The sequence below is a fragment of the Ceratotherium simum genome, chromosome 19 (assembly GCF_057802395.1).
Source record: "Ceratotherium simum simum isolate JZ-2026a chromosome 19, ASM5780239v1, whole genome shotgun sequence".
Lineage (NCBI taxonomy): Eukaryota > Metazoa > Chordata > Mammalia > Perissodactyla > Rhinocerotidae > Ceratotherium > Ceratotherium simum.
In genome coordinates this window covers 31586846-31608346 of record NC_141918.1, presented here as the reverse complement: position 1 = coordinate 31608346, position 21501 = coordinate 31586846, and the positions used below count along the sequence as shown (strand labels likewise).

The 21501-nt window shown below is 35.8% G+C and overlaps 1 protein-coding gene across 4 annotated transcripts in view; it reads right to left on the bottom strand.

The window, feature by feature from the left end:
* The window catches only part of CEP57L1 (centrosomal protein 57 like 1), a 78158-nt gene that overhangs the window by 42042 nt on the left and 14615 nt on the right, over positions 1-21501 (bottom strand). For 2 of the 4 annotated variants that reach the window (XM_087443971.1, XM_087443976.1), the window contains exon 2: positions 18050-18143. The exons of the other annotated variants lie outside the window; for them this stretch is intronic. The gene's annotated coding sequence lies outside the window, so the exon portion shown is untranslated. The remainder of the gene's footprint in view (positions 1-18049; positions 18144-21501) is intronic. 4 annotated transcript variants of the gene reach the window in all.

Below are 21501 nucleotides of genomic sequence, written 5' to 3'. Positions count from 1 at the left end.
ATGTATCCTCATGGACAAATCTTAAAAACATGTTGAAGGGAAAAAAAGGAGATGCAGAAGAATATTTTCAATATGATATTATGCATGTAAAAACAATATTATATATTGTTTAAAGATATATTCATATGTATCAAAAGTATAAGACAACCATAAGATAATAAATACCAAATTCAGGATGGTGGTTAAGAGGGTGAGGTTCAAAGAGACAAGTGATTAAGAAGGGGCATACACGTGTTTGTTATATAATTTAGTAAATCTTTTTTAAGACTGAAAGACTTTATTCAAAAAAATATTAGAAATTAGCAATTTAAACATAGATCACTCTTGCTGCTAAGCAAATCTGAGAATGACCAACTCTTACTGAATTTTTACTTGTGATTATAAGCCCTGTACATGCATTATCTCATCTAATAGTCATAACAATCCTATGAGGTAGGTACTATTATTATCATTATTCCCATTTTGTAAGTGAAGAAAGAGGCAGAGAGGCCACCCACGGTCATACAGCTTGTAAGTGGTGGAGCCAGGATTTAAACCTAGGAAGTTCAGTTCCAAAGCCTGGGTTCTTAATCACTATGTTAAACAGCCTATAGTTTGGAGACATTTGCAGTGAGCCAGATGTGAGATGATGCTGCGAATTAGAGTGGTGACAACGGAGATGATGAGAATGTATAGAAGCAAGACGTATTTTGAAAATGCGAGTGATGAACTGAACTAAGAGGAGAAGAAAAGGGAGAAATCAAGAATGACTCCTAGCTTAAATAATTGGGTAGATGATGGTGCTATTTATTAAAATAACAAAGATAATGACTAATACTCATATAGTACTAATATGTGTCAAACACTATTCTAAGCTTGAGACATCAACTTAAGACGTGAAATAGGTAATCTGATCTAAGAGTCTGAAGCTTGGAGGAGAGGTCTCGTCCAGAAAATATAAGTGATGACACTGTTAGCATACAGATGGTACATAAAGTGACAGAGAATAGAAGAAGTCATAGAAAGGAAGAATATAAACAGAATAGATAAGAAAGGAGAACAAGAGAAAGAGAAGCCTGTGGGATAGAAGAAAGTCAGAAAACTATGGTGTCAGAAATAGATTGTTTCAAGGAGGGAGCAGTTTAGGTCAAAAAAGAGTCAACTGATTTTGAAGAGGAGGAGACCACTACTGGTAAGATGTAAGAAGGGAAGCAGTTCCAAGGGCCCCATACTAAAAGGGCAAGTAGAGGATGAGAAACTAGCAAGACATAGAAGTTTTATACAAATCAGGATGTCTTTTTGCAGAGAACTTCAATTTCCCTGGTTTAAAATCATACAGCACTCATGGATTGTGTCATGTCATACTGTGAGCTAACCCGCCACAAGTCACAGTGCAACGATTGTACCCAACGTTCAAGTCACTTGCACAGAATCAATAATTTTCATTCTTGAAAACTTCTGTGGCAGGAAAGCAAACTATATACAATTTCACTCACTGTTATGGACTAAACTGTGTTTCCCCAAAATTCATATGTTGAAGCCCTAACCTCCAGTATAGAACGTGACTGTATTTGGAGACAGGGCCTTGAAAGAGATGATTAGTTACAATGAGACCCTTAGGATGGGCCCTAACCCAATCTGACTGGTGTCCTTATAAAAAGAGGAAATTTGAACTCACAAAGAGATACACCAGGGATGTGTGCATACAGAGGAAAGACCATTTGAGGACGCAGGGAGAAGGCAACCATCTGCAATGCAATGAGAGAGGCCTCAGAAAAAATCAAACCGGCCAACACCTTGATCTTGGGCTTCTAGTGCCCAGAACTGCGAGAAATAAATTTCTGTTGTTTAAGCCACTGAGTGGTATTTGTTTTGGCAGCCCTAGCAAACTAATACACTGCAACTTATACCTGTTTCACAGTGAATGAAACATAGGAATAGTGACAAGGATGTAACAATGGAAGCCTAAGGTTTATGCTATTTAGAGCACATAATAAAGTTATTTGCAATTTAGAGAGTTTCCTACTTGATAAGATGTGAAACAGTTATGTAACTTTGCCTTGATTTATTTTCCTCTTATAATTGGCCTTTAGTAACATATGAAGCTTACTTAATTGACTGTGAAATGACTAATGTGCTATCCTATATGCAATAATCTAAAATAATTTAAAATTTCCCAGCATAGTCAAATGGGAGAATAAAACTGAAATTATGCTTTTTGACCCATATTTAATTTATATGCAATTGTATTAGTTTTTAACCCCAATATTACCATTAATCTTTATCTAAAATATTGTGAAATGTTCCTTTAACAGTTTATATTAAAAATGAAAGAATACTGCTATAGACTTAAGAATTAAAGTGACATTAAAAAAATTATAGAATTGTTGAGGTAGGCCTGGTGGTGTAGTGGTTAAGTGCGCATGCTCTGCTGCAGCAGCCCGGGGGTTGCAGGCCCAGATCCCGGGCGCGCACCGCTGCACCGCTTGTCAAGCCATGCTGTGGTAGCGTCCCATATAAAGTAGAGGAAGATGGGCACGGATGTTAGCCCAGGGCCAATCTTCCTCAGCAAAAAGAGGAGGATTGGCAACGGACGTTAGCTCAGGGCTCATCTTCCTCACCAAAAAAATAAAATAAAATAAAAAAATTATAGAATTGTAAAATTATAGAATTATGAGACATTTTGAATTACAGGGACATTCAAAACAACTAACCTGAAGGTTAAGGTACAATCAATTCAGGTAACTTTAGAAGATAGCTACATAGAGTCTGGTTTTTAAAAAACAATATCTCGTATTTACCTCCAAAAAGTATTAGAGGTGACAAAGGCTATATTTCAAGTTATTTAGATTCAAGCAGCGGCAACTGTATTCAAAATGGTTAGGAAGTCCATGGTATAAGTTTGTAGAAGTCATAAATATATCTGGGAGTTCTAAAATTGATAGGGAAATTTCATATATCCACTTAAAATTTATATCAACTCCAGTCTTCTCATTTTATAGATGTAGAAACCAAAGTCTAGAGATGCTAAGTAATTTGCTTAAGGTCACACAGCTCAAGCTTCCTGCACTCCAAAATTCATGCACCTAGAGAAAAATATTCTCTCTTAAGGACTCTGATTTATATTTATCTAAACAGAGACTACCCTAATGGAGAGTCATCAGGAAAATGCCTCCTGGAGAGAAATGGGAGGTAAGAAACACTGAATCAAACATAGAATCATGTATCTTATTAAAGTCTGAGAGGGTCTTAGAGGCCATCTATTCCAACTCTTTCTTTTAATACAAACTTATTCTCACACTATCTTTAACAAGTGATTTAAGCTCTGCTTAGTATTTCCAGAGACACAGAGCTCACTATCTTCATGTCGAATTCAAAGCTGCCTTCTCTGATTTTTATGGATTAAATAGATTTTGGAGGAAATAAGTGTAGAGCTTCTATACTTACTGATGTAGATGTTGTATTGAATATTTACTGTGATAACTGATATTACATATTGAATTCATCTAGTAAAATCCTGCTGTAGAATTTAGGATCATTTTCAAACTTCAAATTTCATCATTCACTGCATCTGAAATGCCTATAAAAAAGTAATGAAATTCATCCCGCCTCCTGATTGAGGGCAAAATGGATAAATCAAACAGAAATGACTCAATCATATAATCAGTGATAGTTCATTTCTGATTAAACCTCAGTGGACTTGACTGGATCCAAATCAGCACAACTGAATACTAATTTAGGAGATAACTTGAGCATGCATCTAGTCACCAAGACCAGCCAATGTTTTCCCTCTTAATACCTTAACAGAGTTAAACAATTTACCATATATATAATACATAAATGTATAGTTTAAGGAATTATAATAAAACAAATATCTGTGTATCCACACCTAGCTTAAGAAATAGAGCGCTACCGTGTACTGCGGAACCCCTCTGTGTGCCCTTCCCCATTCTTGCTTTGAATTTTGTGCTACTCATTCTAATGCCTATTAACTTTTATTGTATTTGTATGTATCCTTAACAATATATCATTTAGCATTGATGATTTTTGAACTTTATATAGACAGAAGCATACTTTTATCATTCTAAGTATCTTGGCTTTATGTTGGTGTAGGAAGCTGTATAGTACTCATTTTCATTGCTGTATCGTAGTATTCTATCATATAACACAGGTCTTAGAATGTGTTAATTCCAATCACTCCCCTCCAGACTCATAATGCTATGGTTGTCTGGGATTTTTAGTTCTATTTTGATTTTACCCACACAAATTAGACAATATTGTTTTGATTTATAAAGTCAATGTTTATTTACGTTCACCTACAAGTTTTTTTTGCTCATTGTAGTAGACATTATGATGCACCACCTGGATTCCCTTTCAGGAATGTGGACTTTTCCCATAGCTGCTGGGAGTGCTGCCAGAAGGCAGACATTGGCTGTCAGCCCTCTTTGGGGATTGCTTTGCCTAAAGAAAACTGCCTCATCCAAGGTCAAGGCTCCTTCCAGGGGCAGCCCACATCCAACGAGGGTAAAAAGGCCTGACCCTCTTGCCCCAACTCAAGACAACTCTAAAGGATCACGCCATCTCCAGAGCTCCCTGTGGGATCAGTGAAACTTTTGTTGGATCTTCACTGCAGCTTAACTTCTCTCTCTGCCTAATATTGCTTCGCTCCTCTCCTTTCCATTAGGTGTTGATCCCAAGAATACTCTTTAATAAATGTGTATACTAATCTCTGTCTCAGAGTCTGCTTCCGGGGAAACTCAACCTGCAATAATTACCATTCTTTCCTTCTTAGACTTTCTTTTTGAGATTACTTTCCTTCTTTCTAAAGTAAATACAGTGTATTTTAGAGGCTCTTTGGGTGAGTGTCTGTTAGGAGTAAATTTTCTTAGTTTTTGTTTGCCTTAAAATGTCTCTCTTTTTCTTGAAAAATAATTTTGCTAGATATATAGTTCTGGGTTGACAATTATTTTCTCTTAGCACTTTGAAAGTATTATGTTTTCTAGCTTCCAACGTTGCTGTCCAGAAGTCAGCTTTCAGTCTAACTGTCATTCTTTATAGGCCATCTGTCTTTTACTCTCTGACTGCAAGATCAGCTATCTGTCTTTGTATTCTTGCAGTTTTATGACACTGTATTTAGGAATGGGTCTCTTTTTTATTAATCCTACTTGGGATTTGTTGCACTTCCTAAATCTAGAGACCCATCAATGCTATAACATTCTTAGCAGTTCTGTCTTTTACTCTCGGACTGCAAGATCATCTCTGTCTTTGTATTCTTGCAGTTTTATTACATTGTGTTTAGGTATGGGTCTCTTTTTTATTAATTCTACTTGGAATTTGTTGTGCTTCCTAAATCTAGAGACCCATCAATGCTATAAAATTCTTAGCAGTTTTCTTTTTGAATATTGCTTCTCTACTTCTCTATTCTCTCCTTATGGAAATTCAGCTGGACATGTTGGATATCTAAGCTCCATCTCAATCTGTCTTTCATATTCTTTATCTCTTTGTTTTATGTGCTGTGCTACGCTATGGGTAATTTCTTAAGCTCTATCTTTCAGTTCACTAATTCTTTTTTCAGCTGTGTCTAAACAGCTTTTTGACCCATCCACTAATTTTAATTTTAAATTATTATATTTTTCATTTTTGCAAATTTTTTTTCAAATCTCCCTGGTCAATTTTAATAGTTTATTCCATCATTATACTCCCTTTTTAAATTTCTTTGAACATTTTAAACACACATTTAAAAATTCTATGTTATAATTTTAGAAATCACAGTCTTTGTGGCTTCTGCTGACTCTTATTATAATGGCTGGTTTATTCACATGTTTAGTGATTTCTGATTTTAAGCTCACATTCCTTGGAACTTTGTGAGAATTCTTCAAGCCAGTATTTAAAGCACTTTTCTCCAAAGAAGATTTCTATTTGTTTCGGCTAGGTCCTTAGGGCACGCAAAACCCAAGGCACCACTAAACTAAACTTATATTCAGATTTTTTTTGGCAGTATGAATTCCAACTCCAAACTCATATGAGTATAGGACTGTGATAAGGATTTCTCAGGAGAGATTCTTTTTGTCCACTCCATTCAAAGCCAAGGACAAAACAAGCAATGTCATTCTGAAAAGCAGGTTATTTTCCAGTCATTCACTGAAGGTTTCATCCTTTAAGGATCCCTGCTTTATGCTGCAGTGTCCAAACTTAACACTCACCATGCCCAGGCTCAGACTTTGCCTCCTGCCCCATGCAAGCAAGAACACTCCCTTAAAGCCTAGGTTCTGGGTCATGATGGATTAGAAGGTACGAAGGATTAGAAGGTTCCCTCAGGGATAAAAGGGGTTCTAGGGCTCATTTATCCCTGTGGAATTGAGCTTTCTCACTATGTGCAGCCTCATATTTTCCCCTTACTTTGCTGCCAACTCAGCCATGCTTTAAAAAAGATGTTTTAGGCATTTTATACAGCATTTTTATATTCTTTTCCAGAAGAGGTTTCTCTGAACATCTAATCTTCCATATTGCTTGAAACTGCAATAGCTTTAGACATACTTTGGCGATGCTAACTGCTCTAGACAAACCAGTTTTAGTTATACACAAGGAATGAGATTATGCTTCAAAAATGAAGAAAGAGTTTATATCTTTCCATTCAGGTAAAGTTCTCAAAGCTACTCCATACTGTAAAGTTTGTTCCTTTTCAGTAGCAGAAAGTGAATATTATCTGGTTAGTCATTAACTAAATACAGAGTTCACTAGCAGGATTCAGATAATAGAGTACCTGATAAACAATCTGCAGACCCAGAGTAAGAAAAACTATCAGAACCAAATTCACATCCTAAAACACACTGTATATTCAACTTTTAAAATATGCAATGACTTTATAGGAATACCATAACTATTAAATTCCAGAAATTCAGAAGCAGTTTAATCATTATGCTTCAATGACTATCATGTATAATATATTAAAAGTAGCAGCAAATCTTATATTTAATATATTGATCATTTGACATTCAAATTGATCTATTTAATCTAATTTGTAATTAACTGTAAAAATAGCCCTTGCTGGGTTTGAAAAATCATCATTTTGCAGCCATCATAGTAAAGACTGATTTATGCAAGAAGCATCAATGCTAAATTCAGAGGTGGAAATTTTGATAAGGAGTGGGATATTTACATGGTTTTAAAGTGTCTCCACAGATCGCTTATATGAAGCAAGGGAAAGAGTAGTAACTATACAGTAGAGAAACAACAATACTTTGATAGGATGGTTAAAATTAACAGCACCCATGAGAGGTAAGATGGTCATCACAGGCCTCTAGATGTGAAACCCTGAGAAAGACACATCACTTATGCAGTATTCTGGTCAGGAATGCATAAACTGAATCTCAACATGAGGAAACATCACAAAAGCCCCAAATTAAAAACATTCTATTTTTCATAAAGGTGGTACTGCTTTCTTAAAAAATGTCAATGTCATAAAAGACGATGGTACTTTTGGGTATATATATCCCAAAGAATTGAAAGCAGGGTCTTGAAAAGATATTTGTATACCCATGTTCAAAACGGCATTATTCACAGTAGCCAAAAGATGGAAGTGACCAAAATGTCCATCAATGGATGAACAACAACAACAACAAAAATGTATATACAAATAATGGAATATTATTTGGTCTTAAAAAAGGAAGGAAATTCTGACACACGCTACAAAATGGACGAAGGTTGAGGACATTATGCTAAGTAAAATAAGCCAGTCACAAAAAGACAAATACTGTTATCTACTCATATGAGGTATCTAGAGTAGTCAAACTCATAGAAACAGAAAGTAGAATGGTGGCTGAGGGGAGGGATACATAGGGAGTTATAAAGTTTCAGTTTTGTCAGATGAAAAAGTTCTGGAGATTGGTTACACAACAGTGCGTGGTAGGGGACACAAGTTAAAGATAAGATATGATTCAATGGGACCAGTTCCATAACAAAAGCATACACAGAGTATCATGGGAGCACAAAAGAGAGATTATCTAACTCTCTCAGATAGATGGAGAGATAAGTAAAGCCAGAAATAATTTGGAATTACAGTTTTGAAAGAGGAGTTTAGGCAAATACAGCGGAGTTAACATACACACTGACTTTTGCTTCCTCTTGGAAATCCAGTAAAAGCATATTAAAATACCTTTTTAAAAATGCTATAAACTTGCAAGGACAAAGAGATCACAAGAGGTGACAACAACAAAACTTTAGAAAATGGAAAACAGATGTACAAGCAGTAACAGATTTAGCTAATGCAAAAAGGCAGGCTCCTAGCCCAAGTAAGAAAAGTGACTTTTAAGTTTACCCTGCAGAACCTCCAAATGGCTCATGAATTAGCAGCACCTCTGTAAGCAGCAGTTAAGATAGGGCCCAAAACTAGAGAACAAGATGAAAGTTTAATTTAGAAGTAAATTATATACCCAAATGCCCTTCGCCTCTCCACACAGCCAGAAGACTGCTCTACCCCCATCTGGGAAGAAGATTAGAAGTTTTATTTTGTTTTGTTCTACAAAGAGAGAATTCTAGAGTATCTCTGGACTGGGGGGACACTCAGCACAAGTGAGGGTGGGCCAACAGACTGAAAGCAGGAAGATTCAGTTCCCAGAATACTGGCGGTCTATATGTCCAACTGGAGATAGGACGATCCTTACCAAGGGACTATGACTAACCCAAGTTAACAAAGATACTAAAGATGATAAAATGAACGGACTGGATGGATTCAGACTTTCTAATCAGTTTTTTAATGCCCCATTCTTAAATATAAGTTGCTTAACCAAAGCTTACCAGACACTGAGGAAAGACATGCAAGATAGATGAAAACGAGCAAACAATAAGAGGCTTAACAGGAACACAAATTTGGAAATCCATAACTAGTGAAGATAGAATGTATAATCATTGACAGACATGATAGACCCTAGCGAATTTGGCTGGAGCACAGTGAATAAACGTTGGCAGTAAGAGATGGCTAAAAAGGTATGCGAGGGCTAAACCACAAAGGACTTTGTATATCACTAAGGAGTTTGTATTTTATAGGATTAGGCAATGGGGAGCTAATGAAGGATATAAAGGGAATAACAGGATCAGGTTTGCGTTCTGACAACTTTATTCAGATGGCAGACAGGTTGGAGGGGGAAGAAATTATAGGCTGGGGACTATAATTTCTTTAATAAATAATAAATTAAGAGGTTACTGAAGTCATTAAGGCAAAGAAAAATAAAGGCCTGAATTAAGACTGGAGTAGATGAGATGAACAAGAAAGATACTTAAAAGATAGAATCGTAAGGACTTAGGAACCAACTTGATATATGAAATGGGGGAAAGGAAAATCAAAAACGATCCCCAAATTTTCACTTTGGCAAGTGGAGAGATGGTGGTGGCGTTAATGGAAATAAGGAATAATATAAGGAGATACAAGTCTAACAAAACAACGAGTTGTTTTAGATATGTCAGATTTGAGGTGCTTACAGACACAGAGCTATCCAGTAAATGGACTGAAATATGGGTCTGGCGTTTAGGTAAGCAGTCTAGGCTGGATCTAGAGATATACATTTGGTTATTAATTAGATCACCTGAGAAGAGTACAAAGATTAGCAATTTTCAGTGTGTGTGTGCATGGAAAGGGGTGGCTGAGATTCAATGCCTTTGTCCAAACTTTAAAATTAACAGTACTCAGATTAGTTGCTACAAATCCACTTTCTTGGCCCGTACATTTTTTTTTTCCCCCTCACAGGTTGGGCACACTCAATAGTCAGAATTAATTACGAGAATGTACTGATTAGTCAGGCAGCCCAAGGGGGCATGAACTGTTAGACAATGATAAGTAACTAAAGCTTACTTATTTAATTGCCAGGATTTATTTCAACTAGTTTTAAAAGAAATATTTCTAAAAGGTTTAATCTACTTTCCTTCCTTTTAGTCAAAGTATACTCAACACAATTTAACTTTTTGGGATGACTTAAGGATCTCATCATAGCATTTTAATTATGCACAATGATACTTAAAGAACCACCCTGATAACTGTTGGATTGTTTGTCCCTTCACTGGAAAGTTCCAAACTGTCACAGATTTTGTCTTCTGTCTTTCATCTCTTGCTCTCTCTTCCCTTCCAGTCTGCTTATGAGCTGTCTGATTACTTGTCTCTAACAGAACATCCTTCCCCTTTCTAATTGGTTTCCCAATCTATAGCAAATAAGAAACAACAAAACAATCAAGTTTCATTCATTAGCCATTCAGAGATTTAAAAATGCAGTCCCTGGCAGTCCTTAAAGCATTCATAGCTTAATTATCCTACAAAGGGTGCTATGGGAACCCAGAGGAGGAGCATCTAACTGAGTCTGGGGATTTCAGAGATGGTTTCCTGGAGGAGCTAGTTCTTAAACTGGGATATAAAGGATGAATGAGCAGGATTTGACAGGCAAAAGAAAGTGAGAGAATGGGTAGAGGAGAAGATCAAGTGTACAGGCAAAAGAAATAGAACGGTAATAAAAATAATAATACCTAACATTTATTGAATATTTATTATGTGCATTAACTTACTAAAATCCACATAACAGCTCTATGAGGCACAATTATTCCCATTTTAAAGATGAGGAAACTGTGGCACAAAAAAATCCTGTTTTACCCACAGTCGTACAACTAGTTAAGTGGCAAAGTCAGGATTTGGACTCAGGCACTCTGGCCCTAAACCTCACACTTTAACCACTGCGCTATATTGTTTATTTATGCAAAGTTATGAAAGCAAGAGAGGATCTGGTGTTTCGGGCGAGCTACTATAAGTAATGTATAAAGCTGGAAGACTGCAAATGTGCCTGAGTGTAGCAGAAGAGGAGGCAGAAACCAGATCTGAGGAGCCTTGTATGCCAGGCACAGGTGTTTGGATTTTATCCCGTAGGCAATAAGAGCCATCCAGCAGAGGAGTAGCAGGATCACATTGCCTTTGATAAAGATTCCTGTGAGATTAGAATGGAGAAAAACAACCAGAGGCTAGAAGTTCAGGTAGGAGGCTATTCCAGAACTCTCTGTGAGAGGTGATAAAGACCTGAACCAAAGCAACAGAAGTGGGAATGGAAAGGAGGGGACAAATTAGAGATAATTAGGGTGTTGAATTCATAGAATTTATGACCTGGATGAGGAAAATTAGCGATAGGAAGAAATTAAAGCTGTAGTCAAGGCAGAAAACAGATTTTGAGGGGTGTGGAGGTGGTATAAAAGGTTCATTGTAGACACGTTTGAGGTGTTCATGGGACAATAACAATATAAAAACAGCTAACACTTACAATGAGCTTATTATGTGCCAGGCACTGGTCAAAGAACTTTACATGTGTTGATCACCGAATCATCAAGGCAACCCTATGAGGTATTTATATTAATTTCATTTTACATGACGCAATTGACAAGTTAAGTTACTTTGCCCAAGGTCACACAGCTATTAAGTGGCTGAGCTGGGACGTGAGCCCACTTAGCCTGGATCAGAGTATATTCTGTCTTTGATAGAGACACGGCAGTTGTATAGATGAATCTGGCATCGAAGAATGGTTTAGACCAAAGATAAGGATCTGGAAGTCATCAGTATATATAGATGGCTGAAGCTGTGAGTATTCACTTAGACACAGAGTATGCAGTTTTTCTCTAAGTGTGGTCCTTCAATCACTTAGGTACGAATATCTTGAGGATATTTATTAAAAGTGCAGACTCCTGGATGTCACCGAGGTCCACAGAAACAGAATCTCTGGGGATAAGGCCCAGAAATATATAGTTTTCACTCCTCAATTGATTCTTATGCAAATTGAAGTCTGAAGATCACCAATGAGGAACGAGCAGAGAAATGTGTAACAATGATATTGAGTTTATTAGAAGTGTGTCTACAATAAGAGTAAACAAATTCTGAAGAAAGATGGTAAGGGTCTAGGCAAGTGTCTGATGGGTCTTTTATCTCAGCCACCATCTATTATAAGACACATTATTCTTTTATGTACCACAAGAGAAGAAAAAAAAATGGAGACCTCTCATGTAAAGCTGGAACAACAGAAGGGCTACAAATGCAGTGCAGGGTAAATGGGAAATAAACCCACCACAGAGAAAGAGACAGCAAGGAAACCTCAAAGTCTCTACTTTTCAAGTACTGGGCACCGGGTAGCGGGAATTTTATCCAAAAGACAGTTCTTACACAGCTCTGTAGTTTGAATTCATACTACCAGTGTGTGTGGGGGGGGAGGGGGGGGAATCTACCCTCAAACAGAGAATTTAATTTAAAATGGTCTGAAGTTTAGTGCAAATGACTGGTAGAGGCAAATGTAAACCCTCTTTGAAGTAATCTGACTTCAATCAAGGCCAATAATGATTACAAGATGCATCCTCATTTTAGAAATTTTTTTTAAATGTGAAAAAATATGTCTTAAAAATCACTGAAACACAGTAAATGGAATGTGTATGAAGCTATTCTGACTGCTCAGAAACTTTGGGGTAGAGGGATTCTTTTCTGGTTTTCAAATGTACTCCATACATAATTTCATATGGGTGTTGACTTGTTTTTAAAAGTAAGAACGATAAAACAAAGACAGATTATTAAAAATTATAAAAATCCTTTTCCTTCCCTTCACATTTAACCATTTTTTATACTTTCTCAAAATATAAAAAAGCACAAAACAAACAAACAAAACAACCAACAAGTGAGAGCAGACCACTTGTACCCCATGTAAACACTTCAACATTCTCTGGAACTTTGAGAACCAGATTGCAAAATTCACCGCAGGCCCTGGTAACTGTCCAGACACAACAGGAGGAAGAGCAAACTCTGCTCCTGCCAAGAAGGATGATTTACAGTCCCAGTCCAATACTCAGTATTCCCATCCACTCACAGACCACAAACATACTCAGTATTTTCACTATATCCAGAGTACCCTGGCCCTTTCTAAGAAAAATGAAATCCCTTCTCAACAATGCCATTGTGAAAAAAATTCCTTTAGCACTTTTATAATTTTCCAGAACAGCAGAGTATTCCTAGTTCAGACATGCATTTTCCATCTTTCCAAAGGTAATATAAACACTGCACAAATTACACACCACAGCTGCTCCGGGATCTTATAAAACTGCAATTTCATTGTATAGCAAGCACATCATCCAAATAGATCCTTAGAGGACTAAAATGGCTTTAGAATGAAAATAAGCACCAATGGATCACCGCGAGGAGTTCCCTAATACAAACGTGTTACTCACAAACAAACTATTTATACAACCACACTGCTAGCTTCTCCCTGCTTTAGTGGGTGAAGGTTCTCAAGGTCCCTCTCACCGCACAGTCTGTCTAGAGCAACTGATGTAAGAATTCTAATCTGATTCTCACTCTTGCCTCTCCCTGTCCCTACCTCTTTCACTCAGAAAGGCTGTTTCCTATCCCAGGAGCAAATGTATACAAGTATGTACGTGTACAGAGTAGAGGGGCTTTCTAAGACTGTAGAAAGTGAAGTTTCCCACATCTCTATCTATAATTTAACATTCACTTTCCCATAGAAACAAGGGATTAATGGTTTTATAGTGCCACTGCTGTTCTAATCATGTTATAAAAATATTGTTTCTATGTGGATCTGTGGAAAATCCACTCTGAATGTCAATGTCAACCTACTCACTAACTCTTGCGATGAAATCTGTTAGTTCAGTTTGTGTACTATATTTAATTAAAAAAACTTTTAAAGTGGCCCATAATCCCATTATATAGAAACCTATATTAACATGTTTTTTTAAAAAAGTAACATATCCACAGGTAACAAAACTTAAACAGCACAGAAAAGCACAAAATAAGAAGTTAAAATTTTTCTACTCCTAAACTGATGATTCCTAACTACATCTATTGCTTTCCCCTCTGTGAAGATAACCACCATCAACAGTTTCTTGAGAACAGAAAGAAAAACAATTATTCATATACCTAAGCACTTTTCTTTTGGCAACTTTCCTGTCATATATATTAATCAGCAGGAAAGATCCATCAGCTTCCACAAGCATGACAATCTTTTCAGTTACAGCACCACTGGTTCATTCCTTACCATTACATCCCTTTGATTTACATCCCATTACATCCCTCTTGAATTTAGTAATGATGGACTGATTCTTTTCTCAGGCATTTCCTCCTCCATTTCTATGGATCTGAGGGCAGGACTGAATCCACATGGTTCCACTAAGGAATACGATGTAATGGAAAGGGCTCTGGATTGAGTCAGAAGAACTGGGTTCTTTCCTGTTTCTGACACGTATACAGCGTGTAATCTTAGTTAAGTCACTTCCTTTCTCTTAGCTTCAAAAAATATAAAGTATTACATAAATATACAGTCGTAGAAGTAGCAGTGATAATAAACTTTTTATCATTCTTTTCTGGGAGTTTCAGTTTCCTTACAAGTTAGCCTTTACAAATATTAATCTCTGACATAAATTCTTCCCTTCCCTCTCTCTAATAATTCAACTTTCTGTATTTCTATTTCCCTAATTCTTCTGACTTGTCAGGTTTCCATTCTCCCTAATAAGCAACATAATTCCTTGGCATACTAAAAAATATATATTCTTGACATTAAACTATTCCTGAAGTTCTAACAATCTTACATTTCTAAAAATGTTACTTTTATAGGGACTTTTGTTCATATAATGCATTTTCATGTTTTCATTCTCCCTAATGAAGCAAATGTACCTGTACCATATATTTTTTGATAAGGCAGTATAGCATAATGGTTAAGGGGCGGGCTCTGCAGCAAGACTCCTTGAGGATGCATCCTGTGTGATCCGAGGCAAGTTTCTCAAACTTTCCTTGTTTTTTTCCCCTCCATCTATAAAATGGGAATAATAAGAATATCTACCTATTTCAGAGAATTATACATAATGAATCAACATACACTTCTTAGAATAGAGCTTGGATCATAGTAAGCACTCAATAAAGGTTATTATTGGTATCTAAAAATCTTTATATTTTGGATATCACATCCAAAATTGTCAGTATAATCATTGACGTCCGTAATGGTACTGAGAAACCACAAAATCCAAAAATCCCTCTTGAACTATCAAAACCTGAATTATATCCAGTATTGTTTTAATGTCATACTATATCCTAGTCTCCAACTAGGTAATCTATAAATGGTATATAAGATGACTTTTCACAAAGTGGAATGTTCCGTTTCCCACAATATTTAACCTACTTATAGTAACTTTACACTGCTACTGTACAAAGCTAATTTTTATACCTAATGCCTTCTCTATGCCCAGCCCTTCTCAAGTGACAATATTACTTTGGGGGTTGCCCTGATTTATTTATTTACTTACTTACCGACTTACTTATATGTTTCTTCTCAAGATGATAATTTATCTTTTCATCAAGTACTGACTACCGTTTCTCTGAATTTAAGAGTTCATATCCACTCAAATGTTCTAAAGGCACCTCAAACTTATACCCAAAACTTAATATCATCTTCCCCCTATAAACTATTTTTCTTTGCACATTTTTAATCTCACTTAATAGCATCATCTTCCTACCCCCCAACTCTCAAGTCCTGAGGATTTCAACACCTAAAATACTTCTTGAATCACCTATACTGTCCCATCCTTCCCCCCACTGACTAGGTGCCTCAGCCTAGGCCCTCATCATTTTTTGCCTGGACTATTACAATGGTCTTCTAAAGTGACTTCCCTGATACTAATCTTGTCCCACTAAAACTATCCTCTACTCTGCCTCTAGAGTGATCTACCTAAAATTACAATCCAGCCATGTCACTTCAATGCTTAAAACTCTTCAGTGACTCCTCACTGCCTTCAGAATAAAGATCAAGCACGTTCTCAGGGCATATAGGGCCCTCCATGACCTGTTCTCTATCTATCTAGTTCTCTTCTCCTGCCTCTACTGAGGGAACATGTCTTTCTAGTGTGCATACTGTTCTCTCTTCCTAGAATATTCTTACTCTTTATGCAATACACAGTTTATCAGTTAATCTGTCCATTAAGCTTTCCCTTTCCTGGCTCCCTGAGGCTGGGCTAATTAACTCTCTATTGTGTGTACCTATATGTTTAATATATTATATTGAAATAATCTGTTTGTGTCTTCCCCATTAAACTGAAAGCCTTGAGGACAGGGATCAAGTCTCATTCACCTTTGTAATCTTAGCATCTAACTCAATACTTAAAAAATGCTTGCTAAACTGAAATGAATTAAAAGCCATTCAGAACTCCAAGAAAAGTCCTACTGACAAGTCATTTCAATAAAAGGTAAAAGGAAGATGTCTATGCGAGTCAGACAAAAGAGGCTTCTAGTCACTAACAGTAGTGTCCGAGTTATTCTGTCAAAAAGCAACACAAACACCTAGGTTTGTCAGAACACTACTCTCCTTGGCTTCCAGAGCTCCATATTCATAACTCCTATTCTTATCCTTATTAGCAAGCTGTAGTATCTTAACCACACCAACTTTGACCCGTATGTCTAAAGTGAACAACTGTTCTAAAAGGCTGAAGTAATCTATTGATGGACAGAGTTGTTGACAGGCTGATCTGTAAAGAGATACCATTAAGCCCTTATTTTTTTTTCAAACTAGACTTGTTGGCACAGCTGTTAAGGTCTTAACATGAGAAATAGCATATGTTGTTGAACAGCACAGAGGGCAAAAGGACAAAACCTGATTTTCCTGCCTCGCTGAGGTGGAAGCTTAATTAAGACGATCAAAATACATTTTACTTAAAATGCACCAATGAAAATTTGCATTACCCTCCTCTTAAATGTCCCAGTTCTTCATTAGTTTCCAACGTGCATACTTTACTTCTAGCAGACTGTGCCAACTGCTGAAAGTGCTGAGGGCCTTCCAATGTACCCCTAGCAGCCAAAATACGAGGGGCATAGAGAAGACTCTATGATGGCTAAACATAGATCTTCATTGCTCCTGAGAATCTCCTTTTCATTCAAATAGAGGCTACCTGTGACTGTGTCTGCACAATTCGCTTTATTTAATATTGAGATGACTCTTCAGTAAAGCTAACGTTAGGAACCTGTATAATTTTCAGTTTTCATTCCATTTCAATTTCAGTAATATTTGCTGAGTGCCTAACATGTGCCAGACTTTGCGCTAAAAGAAGAAGGTGGAAAGAGCAAGAGGTCATAGTCTTGGGGGAAATAAATGCAATGTCTAACCAATTCAGGGCTTTGACCTTGCTCTAAACTAGTAAGAATTTGGTGCCCCACAAAAAGTGGGGTTGACCCTCCCATGCTGTTTTCATCATGGCTAAGTTTGCCAGTCCAGCCCAGACGAGCCCTGGCTAAGACAGCCCCAGCCTCCTTTAATATGACCAACTTTCATCCTTCAATTAAAAACTTCCTACCAGCTGCAAATTACAGCTTATGAAAAGAAAGAGAAGGGTTGTAGCATGGCAAAACCCAGGTATAGCCAAAGGCATTTGCAACGATAAGTTCCATCATTAATAATATTATTCTTATGTACATGAATACTGCCTACAACTTCTTATACTTACATTATACATAAATCCATAATATTTTACTATGCTAGCTGAGAGACTAGAGAGTATTTGGGAAGAATTTTGACAAAAAACCAAAGCAAAAACTATATATGTATTGTTTTTTTCCCCCTGATTACAAAAGTAATATGTGCTCATCCTATAAAATTTGGAAATTAAAGAAGAAAATAAAAATCACTGTAAATTCTACCAGTCTGAGATTGTTAAAATATTATTAATATTTTGGTATCTATTAAATAAATCAGTCTTTTATTATTTTAACCAAAGTTAGGATTGTACCACACAATGTCTGTGTAAATTGCCTTTCTACTTAATAGTATATGACAAACATTTTCTTGTATCATTAAATATTCTCTGAAAGTGTAGTTTTTTAATGGCAGTAGATAAATATTTACGTAAATTACCAGTTTTTTCATTAGGATACAGTCTAGAAATGGTATTGTTATGTTAAGGACAGTTTTAATGCTTCTGATACATACTGTCAAATTGCCTGGAGCTGTTTTAAATTAAGACATTACTGGAGCTTTGCTTAGACTGAGACAAAAGTTCTAAAGTTCACAATTCTCACCGTGTCTTGAGACTATTTCTCCAATCTATAACACTCTATTTTAGACAAAGTTTCTCTTGGTTAACTTCCTATTAAAACTTTACGACAATTAGACCTAGAAAAAATAGAAACAATATATATAGCTTAAGAGAATAACATATATATCAATTTGCTTACTACATTGTTAATAAAAGTATCTCTAAAATGCTTAATAGGGAGAAAATGAGATTCTAGGAAATAACCAAAACAAATTTACATTCCTTTTTTTGAGTAAAGGTCACATAAATACAGATAAATCAAAACTGCTAAACTCAATTCTGTAAAATATATGTAGTCTTATACAGTATATTCTTCATATCTGTACTAACAGGAAAAATCTAAAACTTATCAACTAATACTTGAAAAGTATTAGAATTTACAAAGCCTTTACACATCTAATTTTGTCTTAGCAACCTTAAAAGTGGCATTACTATTATTACAGTCATTTTTTAACACATGAGGAAAATGAGGCAAAAAGATTAAGTGACTTGCCTAAGGTCATATGTCTAATAAATGGCAAAAACAGAATTCAAATCAGGTCTCCAAACTCTAAATGTGGTGCCCTTTCTGTTTCGGCACTGCTTTCCATAGATAATCCAATATTTCCCTATATTTAGTCTCAGATCAAAAAAAAAATATTAACAGATTTATTTTCTTAATGCTATTTAAGCCAAAATTAAAATAAGTTTACATTCCCTGAGTGCACACACTGACAGTGAGTGGGCCGACTAACTTAACTGCTGATAGCAGACACGTGCCAGCTTAAGGTTAACACTTTTCCCTTGTATAAATCCACATACAGAGAAACATGTTTGGCTGAGTACAATTGAATTTGTAAATTTTCCAAAGAAAACACACATTATAACTACCAGAATTGTTTTCCCTTCAAATATACCTACCGTAGAGATAACTGAGAAAAACATAAAAAAACTTTAAAATAAACTCTATTCTCGCCTTTAAAAAAATATACACATATATTCCCCCATATTTCCTTCCATTTCTCCCTTCTACCCACTAACCCCCCAACTGCCTCTAACAATGAAAGAATAAAAAATTAACAACAGATGGTTTTTGAAGTTGATAATTTATAACTTTTGCAAAGCCATCACTGTCATCAATTTAGCATTATCTTTAACATATTTATTAATTATAGTTTGTGTGATTTAATTTAGTTGCTTTAACAAACACAGTTTTATTTTAGCAATGTCTGCACACATCTGCTTTCCTCTATAGTTCTTTAAGAGTGGGGACCACATCTTATTCATTATTCTATTATCCACTGGACTTACTATATGATAGCCATTCAATAAGCACTTGCTGTACTTAATTCAACTAATGTAGTAGAAATACATAAAACAAAATACATCTAAATTTAATAGTTAACACACAATTATTAGTGTATGTAATGCATACATTTTACTCCTCTGAAATCAAGATTCACCTTTAAATTATTGGGAAACACTGAAAACATTTTTCTCTTGCTATTAAATGAGTAAATGCAAAGTGCAGATCATGGATCTCTACAATTATATAAAGATGTGAGGAGGTATCCCTTACAGATGGCTCTGCTGCTCTATCAAATCAGTATGTTAGGTCTTCAAGAGATAGAACTTTATTTCATTCATCTTCATATTTCTAGTACATGCTCGCTAAGGGCTCAGTATAGATGAGCTAAATAAATACAAACATTTGGCCTGGGGAAGGGAATGATTGGGGGAGAGGGGATGATCCATGCTGTAAAGGAAGAAAACAAATTATAAAGATAAGTTGACTTAAAGAAATATACTTATCATTCTAATATTTAAGAATTATAGATCTACAGCTCACTAAAGATTCATACAGTATTTACCAAAATGTGGTAAATGGAATACTAGTTTCATAGGATAGTAACTGGAGTTACTCTGTAAATTAAATAGATTTCCAGGAAAATAAATTTGGGGAAATGGATAAAACAAAATTAATCAACTTCCTCACCTGCAAGTTTTGTCAGTATATTTAATATTCTACTATCCAAGCAACAGAGTAAAGGAAGAGAAAGAAAAAGACTGCCCTATTAAAAAGTGTTCAAGATTGTAGTGTTCAAGTATTTAAACTCACTTGATTTAGTAAATAACCACTGTGGTATATCTGACTAAATGGCACCAAAAAATTGTAGTGCACCTTCAAAAGTACCTGACAAAATCATGATATAGCCAAATTATTCAGTAGATATTATAACATTTTTTCATTAACATAACTCATGAAATAAGAAGGGTTCATAGAAGATACAGTAAAATTGAGCAACAGAATTCAAATAATTGGCATAAAATTATTATTATTATTATTTTTGTGAGGAGATCAGCCCTGTGCTAACATCTGCCAATCCTCCTCTTTTTTTGCTGAGGAAGACTGGCCCTGGGCTAATATCTGTGCCCATCTTCCTCCACTTTATATGGGACGCTGCCACAGCATGGCTTTCCAGGCAGGGCGTTGGTGTGCGTCCGGGATCCTAACTGGTGAACCCCAGGCCGCCACGGCAGAACGCACACACTTAACTGCTTGCGCCACCCGGCCAGCCCCCAGCATAAAATTATTTTGGAGCAAGAAACAAAATTCGTCTCTTATATGTTCTAAATGAATAAAGTCTAAAAAAAGAACATATCACAACAGAAAGTCCTACACCCATTGTTTGTCCCTTTTTGAACAAGAAGAATATAAGAAAATGCAATTAGGTTCAAACAAAATGAGAAAAGTGAGGAACACTAAATACTGTAGTCTTTGTAAGCCCTGGTGTCAGAGACTCCTCGCAAACACTACTACTTACTGGTGGGGCGTTACATTTAGATTCACTGGTGTGGGGATGATAATATTAAGTTCTAACTAGTTCTGTGACTTTATCCTAGTTAGTAGCTTAACTTCTCCATAACTTCCTGTATATATAAAATAAAAGGGTTTACTTAAGTAATCTTGACGTTTTCATCCATTTCTAAAATTTACTAAAAGAGAGGCAAACTTACAAACATGTTGAACTTTTACTGAAGCTTTTACCATAATTCTTGAGTTCTAAGCTGTGGGTACCAATTGAAAACTTGTCTTTACAGTGAATATCTTTATGAATACCTTGATGATCTTACATAGACAACCATTAAATGAAGATTTTAAAAATTTAAATAATACATATTTTAAATTATTTCAACAGGTATTTATTTACAACACTTGTTCCAGCAAGATTTTTAAGTGACTTATAAAATTACAGACAATAAAAGAAGGTAAAACAAAATATTAAAAGTTCTGATCAAAATGTTGAATTAATATAAAATAGAAAAGCTCCCCTCCAACCTAAATACAGAAATACTGGATAATATATAACATTTAAAAATATATAGCCAAACTCAAATGCAAGAAAGGGAAATGGCCAGGTGCTAAAAACGAAGAGAACACTCAGGCATAGTGGT